The following is a 9,311-nucleotide window of genomic DNA, read 5'->3' as shown; positions in this document are numbered from 1 at the left end:
AATTTGGTAATATAATTTTAAATAAAAATGTGATTTTTTTATTTTTAAAATATATTTTTGAAAGTATAAATAGATTTAGCATCTTAAATTATATTTGGGCACTTAAATTATACAAATTAAACAATTTAAATTTAAGTTTTTAAAATTCTCTATCAAATTTAAAATGCCCCTAAAAACAATTTATTTTGTCTATAAGTTGAACTACTCAATTTTATAAAGTCTTTCAGCCATAAATCCTGAAAACAATTTATTTCATCTATAAATTGAACTACTCAATGTTATAAAGTCTTTTTGCCATAAATCCTGAAAACAAATTATTTTATCTATAAATTGAACTACTCAATTTTATAAAGTCTTTCGGTCATAAATCATGGAACCGCTTGTTGACATAACCAGATCAAGTTAGTCTATTTATTTATTTTAAACTGAGTTGAGTGGATTGAATTTATTTATTTATTTTAAACTTGGTTGGTAGACCAATTTTATTTATTTTAAATTAAATTGGTTAGACCAATTTTATATATTTATTTATTTTTTAGTTGAGTTGGATAAACAAGTTTATCATACAGATTGTATGGATCTACAAATTATTAGGGAGCCTCTTTCATATGCAATGAGGAGTGGGTTTAGAAGAGTTCACTCCTTTTAGTTGATGGCAAATATAGTTATTTGCTATTTCTTATATTATATTATATTATATATGGTTAATTTTTTATTATATAAAAATATTTGTTTTCCTTATATAATATAAGAAGTAATTTTTTATTTTTTGGATAAACGAAAATGTAATTTTTTATTATTTAAATTTTATTTTTTAATATAAAAATAAATTTAATGTTTTTCGAAAACTCTTAAATCGTTGAGATTATACAGATTTCACAACTTAAAACTATAATTTTTAATTAGATTTTGGAAAAATCAACTAAACAATCTATAAAAAAAAATCACCAATTTAAATATATTGAACCTGTATCATGTCACAGTTTCATAAGATTGCTTTCTAACTGAAAGTGGGAACGTGGATTCATAGCGTTCAGCCTTCAAACCAATCAGTTGAGTCAATTAACGTGTACCATGGAACATGTGCCATCTTATACATGGTTCCACTCATCCGATTATTCTCTTTAATATCTCAATGAATGGTGGTTTGTTATGTAAACTTCCACTTAAGTATGGTTAACGGAAAGGTTAATGGCTCATCTCTAGAAGAAGAGAACATGGAAGTTAATGGCTCATCTCTAGAAGAAGAGAACATGGAAGTTGTTGTTGAACACTTTAGAATTAATTATAATAAATAAATAAAACATTTTTTATTTTAAAAGTTTAAGATAAAAAATATATGTTTAAAGAGTAGTTTTTATTTTTTAATTGGTTGGATTTGGGAGATTTTTTCTTGGAACTTAATGAGATTTTTTTGGATGTGTTCGGAGGTTTTAGTAATATTTTATGAGCAAGGCTATCTTTCACATTTTTAATGTTATTTTTTTGTTGAAGTAATCTAGACTAGTTTTTTTGGAGCAGGAATTTGGTATGTTTCTTCCATTTTCTATAATGTTATTAGTGGAGTTTTTTCAATAGTTGTATTTCAGTTTCTATTTATGGATTGAATGTACACATAACTCCTAGTAATTATGTTGTAAGGTGTTCCTCTAGTGCGATATTACCACCAATGGACCCTTGAGTCATTCCACCCGTCAATATTGTTACACAACCATCAAACCAAACTTTGTCATTCCTTCCTTATGTTGCTTGTACCAAGCCTCAAAGCTCAACCATGGGATTTGGCATCGAATTTTAGATTCTCATCCACCTATAGCGATGGGATTCTACATTCACATTCGTCGATGGCATGTGATAGGGCACATTGTGTCCCAAAAAACCACATGTTGATGCGACGTGATAGATAATGTTATCTATGAGAAAACCCAGTGTGGATGAAAGGATAGATGAAAGGCCTTGTTGCACCTAAGGTAGCAAATAGATCTAATCTTTCTCTTCAAATTCGGTTAGACGAACTACACCCTTGAGTGTTTCTTTTGTCGGTGCCCTAAGGCCCTTCACAAGATCGTAGTTGAACATTTGAAAGCTTTAAATTACACCCCTATCAAGACACAATTAGCCTAGTCTTGCTCATGGCCTATGCATTGGCCCCCCTTGTTGAAGCCTTTAACCAATTTTTGTCTTATTCGGTGGATTTGCAATGGTAGATGGAGAAAAACCCCATGTATCATTCCATTATCATCAAGTAAATGGTACCCACTATGGCACTCCAATAGGGGATTCAAGCCATTGTGGACATAAACTCTAAGCAACCTGGCATTTGGCCCTCAACTTTCGTCTTGTTTGACTGGTGTCTCTAACACTGGCACAAAGTTGTCAGACAATTGAAATTGTTGGGTTGGACAACTTAGACAATGGGCATCACTTCTCATGAAGATATCCTCCATTGCATGAAGAACTGCACCTACCAAATTTTGGAAAAGGTTCCACTTTGCACCCACTTCTACTCTTGAAAAGTAAGTTTTGACTTCACAAGAATCAAAACCTGCAATTCTAACGCAGTCAATATTTTCAACTTCGAACCTTGAAGACCATAATTATTTGCATCAAGGATGCCAAAGGTGGCCCCGAGTTTCCTTTTGTTCAACAATGATCATGGTTTGAGTTGCACTATTGACATGAAACAATTTAGGGAAAAAATCTATCAAATATTGACAAAATTAACAATGTTACAAATCTTTTCATCTTTGCTTAAATTCTCATTAGAGAAATTTTGAGTCTAATTAGGGGAATTTTGAGGTCTAAAATGGGCCTCGTAAGAAAAATGTACAATCAAAATAAACTTTATAAGAACCAATAGGATTCAAAATGATGATGTCAACCATGGGAGATGATTCACCATTTTGAAGTAAAGTAAAAAGTTTAAAAAACAATAAAATAATAAAACTATTATTTCAACTTGTATTTTCAACTTATTTCCCTAACGTTTTACTCAAATTTCGAGTGGGAGTACTCATTGGATGCAAAATTTGGTTCATCATCCAAGGAGTACCCATGTTGCATACTTTCGATGGACCGTGCTACACGAAAAAATGAAAAATACATGGAAAAACGTGATTGCTTCTCGAAATTTGAGTAAACCGAAGGGAGATAAGTTGAAAATTTGTTTTTTTTTTTTCCTCTAAAGTTTGATGATGTAATCTAGTCATATTTTATTATTTCCACTATTATTCTATAATTTCCTTAGGAGGCTCATTTTCGACCTCAAAATATGGACCTTCTAAGGAATATTATAAAAATTTAGTGAGAATAATAAAAATAAGATTAGATTACATCATCAAGTTTTCGAGGGAAAAATTAAAAAACTAATTTTTCAACTTGTATTTTCAATTTATCTCCCTATGATTTTACTCAAATTTTGAGGAAAATTGTAGGGAGATAAATTGAAAATATGAGTTGAAAAAATAGTTTTTTTTTATTTTTATTTTTTACCTTTTTACTCCAAAAATGGTGAATCATCCCCATGGTTGACAACATCATTTTGAATCCTATTGGTTCTTATAAAGTTGATTTTTATTGTATTTTTTTGTTTTGAAACTCATTTTTAACCTTAAAAGTTTTCTAATTTCTAATAAAAGATCTTTAAACTTCTGTTAAATTATGTTTTGACTATAATATCATTCAATGGCTTCCAACTTTTAGCAATGCAAAATAGTATTTATTAGATCACAACGTTTGATTTCTTTTGAGAAAATGAAAAATATATTCCCTCTCAGGTTAGTATTCCTTCCAATATTCATTCATAATTTTTTCTATGGTAGTATATGATTTTTAATCACCACATATGTGCAAATAGTAAAACAGATTATTTACTAAAATAAAAGTCATATGTGCAAATAGTAAAATCAATACTAGTATTTGTGTCATCAAATTGTATATGCAACAACATAAAAAAGGAAGTCTAGTAAACAAGATTTTTTACCATATTTTTCAATAACTACTCACAAATATATGTTATGAAATATCGCATTATTGTTTTAGAATAAGTTTCTACTTACACATATTAAGAATTCCATTTTCACTAAAAAGCATTTGGACATTGGGAATCAACTAGTTGTGATGGGTATCATAAAATCATATACCATTATTTGAGACTGCAACCTGGAAATTCCAACTTTTCTGACATTATACACCAAACAATCAATGTTTTTGAAAAACACAAGCAAGTACGTCGATACTTTTCATTCATAACCAAAATTAATGTTCATGCTCATATTTTGAATTGTTCTTTTTGGCAATTTTATAAAAATACAATGAAAACACATTGTACAAATTTAACTACAACACCTATATTTTCATTGTCTTGCCTCTAAATTATTGGTAACTATGCATAATTTATCCTTTTAAAACAATCTTACAACAATAAATTTCCTAGCATACCCATTCTACATAATTTATCCTTTCAAAATGCTCCTACATTTATAGCTTCAAAACAAACAAATTTCTTAGCAGATCCATATGATTTAAATTCTCTTCTTTATCAATTCTTAGGAATTGAATATGAGACCAAGGAATTTTTGGATTTAGCATATTATGGACCTAATGACGAGGCAAAATGCACCACCAATAATAAGGGGATCCCCCGGTGTAAGTCTCAAATTAGATCTCACATCGTTTGGGATGGGAGTCTCATCTATTATGTGGGCTTGGTTGCCACCATATTTGTTTCCTATGGGCTTTCAAGTGAAGAGATGTTAACATGATGACAAGTACGAAATACCCAGAGAAAGCAGACGAAATCAACGCAAAATTGATAACTTGAAGTACAAGGAACAAGAATATAACAAAAGAATAATTAGGAGTATATCTCAACAGGAGTTAGTTAGCTAAAACCATCTAAAACATTCGCAAATAAGAAAGTACTAGAGGTTAGTTGCAAATTTGTTCACAACAGATTACTAGTGTTACCATGGAATGGAAAACATTCACAAATAAGAAAGTACTAGAGGTTAGTTGCAAATTTGTTCACAACAGATTACTAGTGTTACCATGGAATGGAAAAGCAAATATTCAACAAACATATGAGCAATAAGCCATGAATTAGTTCACTAACATACAACCCATGTGAAAGCAAACATGCACAATAGTTGGAGTATCGAATAGCTATTACAACCATTAGATGAGTGCACAACAGTCGAGAAGAGCTTATGATTGATAATGTTGCAACTTCAAGTACATGTACAATAGGTCCATCAAAATCCAATAGTGGAATGTGGGTTGCTCATATTATCTTCATGATAAGCTCCTTAGCCTCACCAAAACTCAGTCTAAAATTACCAAGAGAAAAAGATTTCATAGCTACCTAAGTGCTAAAAGCCCCTTTGCTAAAGACATGAGGAAACGTTTATACAAATGGGGAGGTGACCCTTCAACTCCCACATGACTCTTCAAATTCCCCATGACCTATTTGAATCCGAAGAACTTTTCATATTCCAAATGACTCTTGGATGACTTTTAACATTTACTATTTTCATGAGTACAACAAAAAATATTTACATGGAAGGAAATACATGAGTCACAATTTAAGACATATCTTGAGTTGGAAGCTTTGAGGTGGACTATATCCCTCTTCAATCCATTGTTTTGCTATTGCAAGTCTTTTGATTTTCTCTTAAAGGCATGGTATCCTTCTGGTGTCTTGAGCACTTGTTCTACTAGATTCTTAAGATCAATGAGCTTTGTTGAAAGCGTCTCTTGTAGCATATGATTTTCATCTTGTTTAAGTTTTGGTACTCGGGTTGCCGTTTCAGTAGATTCTTTGTCAGCATATCCAAATCTGCAAGAAAATAAATATCATCTAAATTTTTGTCACAAATATCCATGATGCTTGATTCAAGCCTATCATCAAACCCAACTACCAGTTCGTTGTTATGCCTTTTGAAAATTTTCTCGACACAAACTGGAATCCCTTGGACAAATATGATTATCCCATAGACCTGATTGGTAACAACTGCAAATGGATATTAGAGTCAAATAAGATGTTTCTTGAGCAAATATCAATAATAGAAAGACTGAAGAAACCTTGAAATGTAGAATTGCACTGATGGAAAGGCAAATAATCTACAAGCACCAACACAATCCTTTCCTTAACCTACTCTAGAAGTTTCTCACCCAATATATTTGTATTCACTTTAGAGAAGCAATCAATCCGGGAAGTTATATGCCCTTTATTTCAAGAAGAGGTCTTCACAATAAAAGAATATTGAAAATTAAGACCATATTTTGGGGTGTTTCCACATGTTTTAAGTGCCCTGAAAAGAGCCTTCTCGGCACCAAGAATCTGATGCAGGACATAGTGCAAAATTTGCAAGGTTTCCAGCATGAGATATCAACCGAGCACCCACTATTTCACTAATCGAACTAGCAACGTTTGCAGCAGTATCTTAAACTTGTCAACTCAGATAAGGCATTCTCTGACAAAGTGGACTCGCCCTTCACATATTCTACTACTCTTGCATAGATATAGTTGTCATTGGTAGTTTTCACTAGCTCGGGAAAATGCCACGAGTACCGCTCCCTTATTCTCATGCAGAGGATATTCATGTTCTTGTTCAAGGTATCAAGAAGATTAATTGCCTATAAAATCATGCTATCCATTCTATTGACATTAAAATTTAATTTGGATCTACTATAACTATGCCCAAGACCTAATAATGCCTTCTCTAAGTCTACTTCCTTGAGATTCTTAATGAACATGAGAATATGAAAGTGGATTCCACGAATAAGCTTCAAAACAAAATCATTACTCTGGCAGGGAATTCTCTAAACTTTAGAAATTTGAGAGCCTAGCTTTGGCTCTAATATTCCCAAGTTGAATTTTGGCTTCTTTCTCTCCTTGACTTTTGGAAAGTTTGGCACTTTTAGTGATGGACTGCTCTAACAACTATAACCACTTCATACATGTTGCAATTATCCTAGAAAGACACGACCCAAGGCAGAGAAACATCCTCTATGCAAAGCCATGATCATTTTGAGACAACATCAGTGGGCCCTCGGGGTCACAAATTTTTTATTGCAGTTGCATATATATCATCAAGAGGTCCTTCATATAAGTTTTCCACATGATATCTTTGCACCTTCACTAAAGAAGGAAGATGGAAAATCATCACATTGAGTAAAGCACTACTTGCAAGTATCCAAGTTTGCTCTACAACCAACTCCTCTTCACTCTTCATTACAACTCTCAATTTCTGCAACATGTGCCACAACTTATCCTTTTGATAATTCATACAAATATTGATGATTTGCTTAATAGATTCATATATAAACTAAACAAATCCTCTTTTGCGGGTTGCTGAACTTGTATTTTGGGTTATTCACTTCTTGGTAATTGGATCAAAAAGTTTTCATCTCATAGCTTCTCCATCATCTTTCCTTCATCCACACGTGAAGCCCTTTCCAAGAGCCATATTAAACATGCCACGCATCCTAACCTTGTGATTGGGCTCCAAGAGGGAAATATTACATCACTATGGTGCAAGGGTATTTAGTAGAAAAGCATATGCCTCTCTATCCTTCAGATCTGAAAAAATAAATAAATAAAAATAAAAATAAAATTGAAACAATTTTCTTGAAACTTGCTTTAAAAATATGAGAATTCATCCATCGTAGCAAAACCTTCTTAGGGGCTAGACTTGTGGATTCCTCCATTTCCTTACTATCATCAACCAACTCCACAAGCTCAGGTGTTTTTGTTCAAGTCAAAGTCGGAAATAAGTTCTATTTTGAGATATTAAACCAATTAAAAGATGAGCCCTTCCTTCAACTAGATCTTTTGTTCCAGTATTGACAATTGTGCATCTAATTGCCTTTGCAAAATTGAGATAGAGTATGATTTTTGTTCATCTCCCATGGGTTGAGATTTTTCTTGATATATATAGTGTGTTCACCAATCGTTCTCGGGACTACCGAATTGATCAATTTACACAACAGAACCCCATTATTTGTTATCTCAAAGAGATCATTTTTGGACAAATCGATTTTAAGGTATCTCTTCATTGTGGGGTCATTTTCAAAGCAACTGTTGATGTGTGCAACAATAGCTTTCTTCTCGGACTCACGGATGGTATGAAGCAAGTTGGTTGTTGTTGCATCCAAAAATGAGGACGAGTTTCTTGAAACCGCCCCCTTTCCCCATCTGACATGATCGATTTCGACAACAGCATCATTTCAACCACATTTTGAAGCCCTACAAGGCAAGGAAGGCACTGCGTACCTCCAAATCCTGGATTAATCACAAGTTGAAGTTTTTGCAAACCAACCTGTGCTTTTGGGGTTGAAATACAAGCATGACAAGACATTGCTAATTCTAATCCACTACCAAGCACAAGCCTTTGAATAGCAGCGACGAAAAGTTTCTTAGCCTCTTCAATAGTATTGATCACGAGACAACAAAAACTCTACCTAAACGTGACAAGTTACCTATAGTCTGTAGAAATTCCTAAGCTTGTAAAGCCTTTTCAATTTCCTACGCTACAATGTGCCCCAAGAAGACACAATCCTTCTAATAGCGCAAATAAGGCTCGCTCTATGCAATGCGTCACAAAGAAGCCTTGCTCCTTGTGACGTGTCACTGAGAGACTTATTTACTTGTGATGTAATGCTATGAGACTATGTTCTTTGTGATGGGTTGCAAAGATGATCTATTCCTTGCAATGAGTCACGTAATCACTCAGTGTTTTCCATTGTATCGCATCTTTACCTAGTTCCTTGCAACATGTCACTAAGAGGACTCATTCCTTGCAATACATCGCAGTGAAAACTCTATCCTTGTGAACTTATAACTTTCTTTCTCCTCCTGAAAACATTGAACTCCCTTTTACATGTCAAATTGTCATTCCTTGGTAATGATAATGGCATTGTCTTTTCTTGTATAAACTCCAGGACCAACTGATACCTAATGATGACATTCGCAAGAGAGACAAACTTCACAGAGAACGAAAACCTATTTCTACCAATCCAAGTAGTCATTCCATCCATTCTATACGCAATAGCCTGAGGTACATTATTCAATGTTAATTCCATATTTACGCTTCTAGATTTTGTAATTCAAACCATAATTGGACTTGTTTTAGCAAGCAAAATTTTCTAGGAGCACATTAAATGCTTTGCCTTGATTGGGTAGCCTCACTAGAACAAGGAATCTAATTGACATCAGGCATACCTCACTTTTGTAAAGTTGTTCATCTTCACAGTTATATTGGTTCAAATTGTTGTCCACATCCAGTCCTTTGGTGGGATACACTGCATTA

The sequence above is a fragment of the Pinus tabuliformis genome, chromosome 6 (genome assembly GCF_031772625.1).
Source record: "Pinus tabuliformis cultivar Carrire ecotype Pingquan chromosome 6, CPIR1, whole genome shotgun sequence".
Classification (NCBI taxonomy): domain Eukaryota; kingdom Viridiplantae; phylum Streptophyta; class Pinopsida; order Pinales; family Pinaceae; genus Pinus; species Pinus tabuliformis.
The sequence above is the reverse complement of the archived record's forward strand: the minus strand, read 5'-3'. Positions refer to the sequence as shown.